Genomic DNA, 11,766 nt, shown 5'->3' on the forward strand with positions numbered 1-11,766 from the left:
TGAATCTGGTATCAAGCAACAGTCCACAGGATCAGGAGGATCAGGGTCAGGAGGGCCACAGAGCATGAGTCAGCAGGAGTGTTGGTTATAGTTTCTTGCCAAGAAATGAGATGTGGGGCAAGTGGATGTCCCTTTGCTTGGGAGCTGGGTGATAGTTTATTAGGGCAGGAGGTTGGTCTTAATACCTAATGGATTAAGAACTGAGGGTAAATATTGTTAATAAGTCGGGATATTGGATTGGGATTGGGGGTAAAGGGATAGTAGGATTGCTGAAGGGAGAAGGGAGGAATAGTCAACTGAAAATGCATTAAGGACCTTGAAATCAGACCCAAATCTATAAAGTTTACTGGGAAAAAATAGGCAGAACACTCCAAGATCTATATATCAAAAAAATCTTTGAGGATAGAATGCCAATGGCAAAAAATCTAACATCAAACCTAAATAAATGAAATTACATCAAACTAAAAAGTTTCTGCACAGCAAAAGAAACCCTACTTAATACTAGAAGACAGTTAACAGAATGGGAAAAAATTTTGCACTTACCACATCAGATAAAGGGCTGATATCTAGGAAATAAAAAGCACTCAGAAAGCTAAGCTCCAAAAAATCTAATAAAGCCATAGAAAAATGGGGAGAAGAAATGAATAGACACTTCTCTGAGGAAGAGTGAAAGATGGCCAACAGACAGATGCTCACCTTCACTCATCATTAGGGGAATCCAAATCAAGACAACAATGAGGTACCACCTTACACCAGTGAGGACAGTTCACATCAAAAATAATGGGACCAATCTCTGTTGGTGGGAATGTGGTAAAAAAGGAACTCTCATCCACTGCTGGGGAATGCTGCCTGGTACAACCCCTACGGAAAACTGTGGAGAGTGCTCAGTAAGCTCAGAATTGAGCTGCCATATGACCCAGCAATTGCTCTCCTGGGTATCTATCCCCAAGTTGGAAGGACAGTCATCCCAAAGTCTGTGTGCACTCCACTCTTTATCGCACCTCTCAGTACAATAGCCAAGATTTGGAACCAACCTCCATGCCCAATAACAGATGAGTGGATCGTGAAGATGTGGTATTTACACACAATGGATTACTACATAGCAGTTAGAAATGATACAATCATGGATTTTGAGGCAACATAGATGGATCTACAAAATATGTTAAGTGAAGTAAGCCAGATGAAGTATAAATACAGAATGATAGTACTTTTCAGAGGTACTTGGAATATACACCACATATACATATAATACTCCAAGAACAAATATAATTGCCTAATAGGGTAGAAGCTCCAAGCACTGTAGTTGTCAGCATTTACTGGGGAGAAGTGTTCAAAAACAAATGGAAGAGGAACAACACAAAGCCTCGATTATACCATAAAGAAACCAGCAACAACGGAAACAACGATTTATTTAACAGGTACGCAATTATCCTTTTATTACAAAGGCCTATATAATGTCTTAGGGAGCTTATATACAAAGTATATGATTGGAAGAATATGATTGGAATATGATTGGAAGCCAGAGACTCCAGCGGCAGCATTTCCTAACAATATGTTTTAGTGCCTTAATCTTACTAGGTATAAAATAACCTCTCAGCTTCTCTGTCCACAGAGATTGTTGGATACAAAGGGTGGACAGCCTAATTTGACACCTCAGTGCTCAGCTATATTAGCTACCATATTCAGTTTGCATTATGAAAATGTCTTTATAACACACCCCAAAACACTCTTTTTCTCTGGTTTATGTCCTCTATTAGAACATGAAGCATATGACCATTCAGGCCACTGAAACAGACAACTGCGAACCACAGACTTATATTACAGGACCTTCTCACTGAACACGTATCAGCAAATTAACATTTAACCACAAGTTAAATATAACAATTGTCACTTCAACAGAACTAGGAGATAAATGGTCTTTAACTTTGCAATATAAATTTGAAAAAAGTCAATATAGCATTATATATCATATTATATGTATTATAAATAACATGCCATAACTATATAGACTACCATACAGCATAGGTAGGGCAAACTCTGGCAATTTTGTACCCTGATATTTGAACACTGAATTTGTAACTTTAGATTTAATAAGAAGTAATGCACTGGAGAAATAGAATTCTTCCAATATGTTGGCCCAACTCGCATTATATGATCTATGTAATCTAAAATTTTTTACAGAGGAATCATGCTTAATAATAGGTACCAGAGTGTCATAGTTCTCTATCACTATCTTGGATTCCTTCTGCTCTCTCTCCTCCTTTTCCTGCTTGACACATGGTACATTTGAGAAATTTCTCGGTTAACCATATCCAAAAACCGAGTCAAACCTACATGTTCCTGACTTTTTATAAAGTTGATAAGTTCCAGGTTGTATTGTATATATTGGCTTTGGCAAGATGCATTTGAGTTTCTGAAATGAGATGAGAACATACAATTTGTTTTTGCTAAAGTCACATCATGGAATGGTTCAAATTCTGCAGATGGGTGTTGTTTAGAGCTGTTTTTCTCCCTAATTCTCTCTAGTGCTGTAATTGGATGTAGTGGATAATAAAATACAGCACATCTTTTGTGCTGATATTGGATTAATGCATTTTCTAATATTGACTTTTCAATTGTCACAGAACACATGAAGTGGAAATATGAAAGGCATTTTTATCTCAAGTTTTTATTTAGACATAAATTCAAAGATAATGAACTTCTGATGACATGAAAGACCTTCTTTATGAATGTTCCTCCTTATTTTTTAGATTCCCTCTCCTGCTACTCATGTATAAATATTAATTTTCTAGAGGAGAATATTCTAGAGGAGCCCTGAGGTAGACAAAATAAATACAAGAGTCTAAAAGATTTTTTCCTTTTTGAAATTACATGGATTGTCTATTTTATCTTAACTAAATGTGGGGTCATAGAGATAAATTCTATTGTGGCCAACCCCGAACACCCTCCACCAGAGTGTCCCCATCTATGACAGGTACTTCTACATTTTTTATTAAAATTTTTCTATATTTTATACCCTCTGTGGATCAGAAAAGAAGCCAGGTAATACTACAAGTTTTATAATTACTACATTTTTGATCCAGTAACTAATTTTGACAATTAGTGATATTCTAATGTCATAGTCTGTCCAAATACTTTATCTCATATCAACATCAATAACTATTTGAATAATCCCAGTCATGGATGACCCAAGTCCTATTCTTCCCAGAACTTAAATATCTGAGAAGTGCATTTACCAAATTTTAAGTTCTGCTTCCTAGGGAATTTTTAGATATCATAATTTTATCAATTAACATCTTGTTGGGTGGGATTGTAAGTATAGTACATGTGTGAAGCACTTAATTTGCATTGGGCCCACTTCTATTCAATTCCCTACCTTTCATGTGGTCCTCTAAGCCCAGAGTCATGAGTAAACCCCAGAGCACCATTGTGTGGCAAAAACACAAAGTAAAACAAAACAAAAACATGAAAGCAGAATTTAAGATATTAGAACAAAGAGAATTTTGAAATCGGACTGGGAAGATAGTACAACAGGTAGTGTGCTTGTCTTGTTCAAGGCCACCCCAGTTTAATTTCTGGCACTTAATATTGCTACTCTCAAGACCTAGCAGGAGTGATTTTTGAGCACAGAGTCATAAATTATCCCTGTAGTCATAAGTAATAAGCATAGCCTCGTGTACATCCTCCCTGCTTCCAAAGACTAAAGAGTATACAAGGGACAATTGACCTAATTTCATTGTTATGGAGGCACTCACCAAGAATATGAAATTTAAAATGTGCTGGCTTAATTGTATGGGAAAGGCATTAATTACCTAACAAATTGGCTAATCAGAGTATAAACTCATTAATATGCATATTTTCTTGCAGAATCACTTATAAATATTGCTGATGAAGTCCAAAGAGTCAAAATAGAAATGTCAGAAAAAATCTATCTACTTTACCCTTTCTTACTATTTCCTAAAGAAGAAACCTTCAGTGTTACATTTTTTGAGCACTGAGGTTCTTGATAAACACAATGATCATTAAAAATTACTTATTTTTAAGAAGTTATAATAATAGCTCTTTTACTAACTACATACTTGTATGAGCAAGGAATTTTTCATATACATAAACAAAAACAATATGCTGCAGATGCATATATAGAATTGCATTTGTTCCTTAATAAGCCTGATATAAAAGCCTTGCAAAAATTAAAGCAATGCTTTTTCTTCACATTTTATAATAGGAAACCATTAGTTTTACAAATTAGATTAATTTGGTTAGCATAAAGCCATTCTGCTGCTTGATTTAAACTTTTTAATTTTATAAATATATTTTATAAATATATAAATACAAATTTATAAATTTTAAATATATATAAACATCAAACATGCATGGCTTTAACAAAACAGTGGTGGTCTGTGTGTGTAACTATAGACGTAATAGTTCTCAGAGTTTATTTTACTTATTTATTTTTTGTGGGGCTGTGCCTGATTGTAGTCAGGGCTTACTCCTTGCTCTATGTCCAGGGAACACTCCTGGCAATGCTCAGAGGACCATATGGGGTGATGAGAATTAAACAAGGGTCATACTCACTGTACTATTGCTCTGGCCCCTAGTTATCAAAGTTTAATGGAGAAGACTTGAAATTTTTAAAACGTTTGAGAACCAGAACTTTGTATTATTCTACCAGAACAAACTATCTCATTTAATATTTTCCTGAATTTTTATTAAAGGGCAACTACTAAGGTTGTCACAAATGTTCATCCTTTGTTTAATTTATTAAAAACAGATTATTAAGTGAATGTTTCAATTAATTTTGTTTATTCTGTATCCTTGGGTGAATACATATCCCCTCACAGTAGGGAAATAGACTGCTATACTATCACTAAATCTATGTCTAGAAAATATCCTAACACTTTGTAAATACTTAATAAATATTTAGGAGGAGAGATTGGGCCATACCTGGTAATGCTAAGGATTATTCCTGGTTCTGTGCTTAGGGGACCCTTGCCTATGTTCAGGGAATCATCTGAAGTGCTTAGGGTAAAACTGGGGTCAGCCAAATGCAAGGTAAGTGTTGTACTATCAATTCAGTCTTCAATAAATATTTTATTATTTTTTTGTTTTAAACCACATAGGCAATGCTCAGGCTCTGCATTCACTATTCTTAGTTCTGCACCCAGGAATCACTCCCGGTGATGCTCAAGGGGATATATGGGATGCTGGGGATCAAACCTGGCCATCAGCATACAAGGCAAGTACTCTTCCCACTGTACTATTTCTCCATGCCTCTTTGTAAATATTTTTGAGTGACTTGCTAAACTAATGAATGAATAAATGAATTTTTCATTCATTTTATGATTAGACTTCTTGAATTATTTACCTAGAACAGGGACTTCTAACAGTTTTATATGGTATTGACATATCAGGATATATATTTTAAATATTATAAATATGATTTCATATTGAATTCCTTTCAAAGTGCAATAATTTTTAATGATATAGCTAATAACTAATTTAGGCTGATTTAAAGAACTGGGAATTGGGAGGCCAGAGCAATAGTGCAGTGGTAGGGTGTTTGCTTTGCACGCAGCTGATCTAGGACAGACCTCGGTTTGATCCCGGCATTTCATATGGTCCCCCAAGACAGGAGCAATTTCTGAGTGCAGAGCCAGGAGTAACCCCTGAGCATCACCAATGTTGTCCCAAAAACCAAAAGAAAAAAAAAAAGAACTGAAAATTTTATTAGCATTGGAAATAATATCAAATAAACATGTTAGATAATTACAAAATTGGTTAATACTTTTGGAGTAATGGATATTAAAATATATATTGTGTGCAATAAATGCCAGCTATATGTAATAAGTGTAGACAAACATTTATGGAAGATCTTATTAGTTGTGTGGGGTCAAAGTGGAAGTTGCCTGGCTCGAAGACTACCTTAACTGATTTATTTTTTGACTAGCTGCATTTTTGTATTAGCTTTTATATAAGAAGAGTAATTAAACTAGATTACCCAGCATCTCTCTCTCCCATTCACTGCCAAGTTAACAGTACCAAAATGTATTCATATATTTTATCCTTGACCAATATTCAAATGTTTCTTGCTGTTGCAATTCCAAAGAAATCATGCAAAATGTCACTATTTCATGACCAATTTTTATTAGTATTTCACTTCACTGAACATATTTTCCAAAAATTTTATTAAAAAATTATGCATTTCCCCAACACCACCACTGAGTCTTCCCTTGGGAACAGGGAAGCCTGTGCCTGGGTGGGGAACAGGGAGGCCCCAGACCTAATACCCTCCACCGAGTTTGAATGGAACCTCGGAGCCTCCTCTTCTCTCCAGTCTCCCCTCAGTAGCCTTCTGGGGTCCAGGGCCAGCACTGCTCATCAGCCCTTCAAAACCACCCAGCTGACATGCGTGAAACAAAATTTAATTCCCTGCACCAAATGGTCCCATGAGCATTTCAATGGGCATGAACCCAACACTCATGGGCCATCAGCACCATCTAACCCAGTTGTTCTAAGATGTATTGATGGAAATGGTTCCCAGAACCCCTAGCAACACTGGGGAGGGGGAATCCTCCTTCCAAAATTAAAATATAAAATATACAGTAAAAAATAAATCATTGTTGTTGCTAGCAATTATTTCATACCATTAAACTTCAGCTAGTATTTTGGCATATTTCCCATAAAATCTAGGATATTTCCCATAAAAGAAAAGGGAATAATGGTCCTTAACCCCTCTCACCAAATGGAAATGGGGCTGCCCTTGAATCTTTCCTAGCAGCCTTTCCTCCTTTCCATCCATCCTCATTTTCCAAACTGTACAGATGAAAATTATAGTTTACTATAATACCATAATGCTCATAATTTTAGACTGCTTTTAGGAAAGGAAACAGGATGCTCAAGACCCACTGGGCAATATTTCATGGTATAGACTCACTATACAGTACTCAATCTATATCACTTAGTTTTCTAGATTTGAAAATTATGACTGTCTTTAAAAATGCTCTACACATGGGGAGCTTTTACCAGTAAGGGGAACGGCAGGCCTCTGCCATGCCAAAGGCCGTTTTTGTTTGTTCGTTTTTTGTTTTGTTTTTTTGGGTCACACCCAGCAACGCTCAGTGGTTACTCCTGGTTCTACACCCAAAAATTGCTCCTGGCAGGCTCGGGGGACCATATGGGATGCCAGGATTTGAACCATGGTCCTTCTGCCTTTTTAATCAGACCTAGGAGGGGTGTGGGGCTTGGTTCACCCCAGCACCCTTCCACCTCCTTCCTCTGGAACTCTAGGGCTACCCCTGGGCCGCACACCCAGGGAGCCAGTGAGTGAGTCCTGGCAAGGAGTTTAAAGGTAACCCCAGGTTTTCCCCATTTCCCACCCAGCTCTGGAGGGAGGATTTGAGTGGGGGTGGTGAACTTCCAGGCTTCTAGCTCTTGAAGGATAGCTTTCCTTCCTGGGAGCTGGTTTTGCCAGCATATGAGATGGAAATACAAGAGCATGAGAGATGCAGGCTACAGGAAGTTGCAGGCAACTGTTCTTCCTATCCTTGTCCATTCTGAAACCACTGAAAGGTATGGACAATTATTTGAATATCACTGGGTTTAATCTGCCATATACAGAATGTCTATGTTGTATACTTTCCTTCCTCCCTTGGCTTACCACCCAGAAGCTCATTTTTATTCCTTTACTCCCTCACTCCCACCACCTATGACCCCACATTTAACCATTTTACCCTCAGTTCTTGACTCCCCATGAAGCACATTTTTATCCCCACCCAAGCCAGCTGCCAACCAGCTACCAAATTGAAAAAAATATAGACTCTCAGGCTGAGAAGAAACAAGTATTCTCTTCCTATTTATCTACTCTCAGCAGTCTCCTGTCCTCCACCTTCCTTCACTCTGTAACTGTGGTTACTACCATACTAGGTTTCTGGTTAGATCCCACTCAAAAGCATTTCCCAATATGGAACTGCTCGGGGGTCATTTTGGAGTCATGTTGAAAATCACAGACTAAAGTGGTGTCCAGGATTCAGCACCTTCTTCCTGACTATTTCTAATGACATAAAAGGGACATGCATATCTCCTTTGTATATCCTAGATGTATTCCCTTAAGCGCTGTAACTCTTATTGAATATCCCATTATACAGTGACAATTGTGTCCACTGTTTTTTGTTTGTTTGTTTTTCTCTCTTTGTGACAGTTCAACAAGGAATTCTGGTAGAAGAGTCTTTTACTTTAGAATTCACGTTAGAATCAGGTTAAGGGAATTGTTGAACTTGTTCCCTCTGCTCCCCAGAGGCACCAATAATACATTGTGGCATTGTTCCTCTTTTGCATAAGTGCATTAAAATGGGAAAATACTACATATGCCAACAAGTTATTATTGAATAAAGATAGGAATGCTATTGTTGTAATGCAAAAAATTGCAAAAAATTTGCAAAATTAGGCCTTCTACCCTGAACACTGGCATAATGACTTGACTCAGATATCCGAAGAATCGGCATTGCCCATATACCCCTGAACCATTGACCATCTATGGAAACAACCACAATTGTCTACAACGTTACCAGGAAGCAAACTCTACTAAGAATATCCTATCGCTTTTCTGGCATTGACTTTACTCCAAGGAATGTTCCCATAACACCCAGATGACTCAACAACAGAAACTACTTGCTTGCAAGGCAGGATGCTCCACATCTAATGGTGAGGTGAAACTAGAGGACACTCCACATCCTGACTTCAATGAAACACAGAAACCACACAGACCAGAATCTTTAACTACAGAAACTGGACACCAAAAATAGCTAATGTGTGAAAAAAAATTGGCCGTGACCACAGGGGTTGGACAACCTAATATGCCTAGAACCCAGAGTTAGTCTTATGCCAGAAAACTTCAGGGATAAGGTCTCTTTGTATTTAGGCTAAGGCTTTTTCTAGTTTTTATTTTACCCATATTTTTCTGGGCCAATGCAAACAACAACAATTGCCACTCTCATGCCATTATTACTGTTTATTTTTTAACTCTTATCTTTTTTTTTTTTAAAAAAAGAAGAGCTTAATAAACTTTCTTCTGGTGCTTCAATGAATTCATTATGAGTCAATAATTTTCAAAAATATTCTTTCCTTTCTCTTCTATCTCTTTAGTTTTTCTTTCAATTTTCTATTTTTTTTAAAAAAATGTTGCTTTTGGTTTCCCTAAAATATATTACCAGTTATGTCAATTATGTAATGCATTTTCTTTAAATAAATTAATTTAAAAAAAGAATGTTCTATACACATTCTAATCCACAAAGCCATATAACCCATGGATCGATCCAGTGTCTGTCGATGTGTGCGCATGAGTATACATGTTTGCCATACCAATGTCTGTCTAATGTCTGCCTGTTAAAGATAAAATGTATATGTTGTTTATTGTTCTCCCCTATCATATATAACTCTTCCCTCCCCCCCTTTCCTTACCACCTTACAAACTCATGTTTGTAACTAACTTCATGTTAGTTTTCCCCATTTAACCCTTTTTACTCTCAGTTCTTAACTCCTCACAAAGCAGAACATTCTCCCCACCCCAGCCAGCTGCCAACCAGTTCCCAAAGTGAAAAGATAGATTCTTAGCCTGAGAAGAAACTAATACTTTGCTACTATTGATTTGCTCTCAGAAACCCTTTTTCCTCCACCTCCCTTCACTGTGGACTTTTGCTTGCTACAAGATTCGGTTGCTGAAAAGTCCCCTGCTCGAAGACAGTTCCTGAAATGTGACTGCTGGAACCCATTTTGTTTAAGACTCCACAAGACCAGATCAAAGTTTAAAGCTGTGCTCCAGATTTTAACCCCACCGACTATTTCAAAAGACATGTAAATTTCCTTTGAATATTTCTTTAGATGTATTCCCTTAATAGGCATAACCCTTATTGAGTATCTTCTTATGTAGCGGCAATTTTCCCCACTTTTGGGATCTGTTTAGTGTGGAATTATAGTAGATAATTCTTTTTATTTAAAGCTCATGGTAAAACTAGGTTATGGGGGTTGTTGAACTTGTTACTTAGGCCCTCATATGCACCAGTAATACCTGTGGCATTGTTTCTTTTAGCATAGGCACATTAAAATTAGAATATCCTATAAAAATAAGCAAGCAAGTTCTTATCTAATAGAGATAGTAACACACATTTTATACTGCAGTGGGGCCTTACACCCTGAACTTGGTATAGTACTTGGCTTAAATTTCAGTAGCATGAACATTTCCATCTATGGAAACAACCATGGCTTTCTACACCATTACTAGTAATCAATATTCAACCAGGGAAGACCCTACTGCTGCCCTGGTACCGACTTACTCCAAAGAGGTAAAGAGAGTTGTTGTGACACCCTGACAACTTGGTAGCAGCAACAACCTGCTTTTAGGGCAAGATTTTCTGCATTGCCCCTAATGATCAGATGAAACCAAAAGATGCACCACATCACCCTGATTTCAACATAGGATCGTTACAGAAACCAAAATCTACAGAAACCTGACAGAAATAACCATGATGGTGAAGAGCTTTTACTGGGACCACAGAGAATGACTCTGGGGTTGGACAACCTAGTATGCTTAGAGCCTGGAGTAAGTCTTATGCCAGAATACTTCATGGGTAAGGTCTCTTGTTTGTTTGTTTGTTTTTGGTCTCACCTGGTGGCTCTCAGAGGTTACTCCTGGCTCTGCGCTCAGATGTCACTCCTGACAGGCTCAGGGGACCATCTGGGATGCCAGGATTTGAACCACCATTCGTCCTGGATTGTCTGTGACAAGCAAACTCCCTATTGCTCTGTTATCTCTTCGGCACTCCGATCTCTCTGTCTTTAGGCCAAAGGTTTTACCTTTCTATTTCTCCTATATTTTGCTGTGCCTATGCAAATAACAGCTACCACACAAACACACCTTTTTTTAATTGTATTTTGTATCTCCTATATTTAAAACAAAGAGCTTACTAAACCTTCTGGTATTGTAATAATGACTTTATTGGAGATAAAATAATTTTCACAAATATACTTGCTAATGAACTTTTTCTTCTTTCTTTTTACATTTTATTCTTTAATTTTTATTTTCTTTCTATTTTTTTAGTAACATCTCTTTCTGTTATCTTGAAACAAATGCATTATTATCAGTTATGTCAACTATATGATGCATTTTCTTTAAATAAAAAAAAGTTATGTGTTTGTATGGGACCAAAGAGATGGTTTACCTGTTAAAGCCTTTGCTTTGCATATGGCTGACCCCATCACCATCGGGAGTAACCCACAGAGGAAAGTCAGAGAGTCACCTCTGAACACCTTTAAATATGACAAAAAGCCCAAAATAATAAAAGGGGAAGGAAGATGTGTGTTTCTTTCTTAAAGATATTGCCAAAATGGGACAGAACGATAGCAAAGCCTTACAATTGGCCCTCCTGGGTTTGATCCCTGACATCTCATATGGTCTCCCCGAAACTTTCAGGAGTAATTTCTGAGCTCAGATCAGAGCCAGGAGTAACCCCTGAGAACCACTGAATGTGCCCCCCCCCAAAAAAAAAACAATGCTGAAAACATTTTTTAAAGATTGTAGTAGTTATAGCTGTATGTTACTAATTTTTCCATAATAAATTAAAGATCATTTGAAGACATCATGATGCATTTCTTTTTAATTTTCTTGAATTTTTGTATCTAGAAAGGATAAGAAATATTTTGTATATATATTGCTCATTTGGATTTTTTCTCCAAATTTTCTTTACAAAAGATTTTGCTTATTTTTCTAATAGG

The sequence above is a fragment of the Suncus etruscus genome, chromosome 11 (assembly GCF_024139225.1).
Source record: "Suncus etruscus isolate mSunEtr1 chromosome 11, mSunEtr1.pri.cur, whole genome shotgun sequence".
Taxonomy (NCBI): Eukaryota; Metazoa; Chordata; class Mammalia; order Eulipotyphla; family Soricidae; genus Suncus; species Suncus etruscus.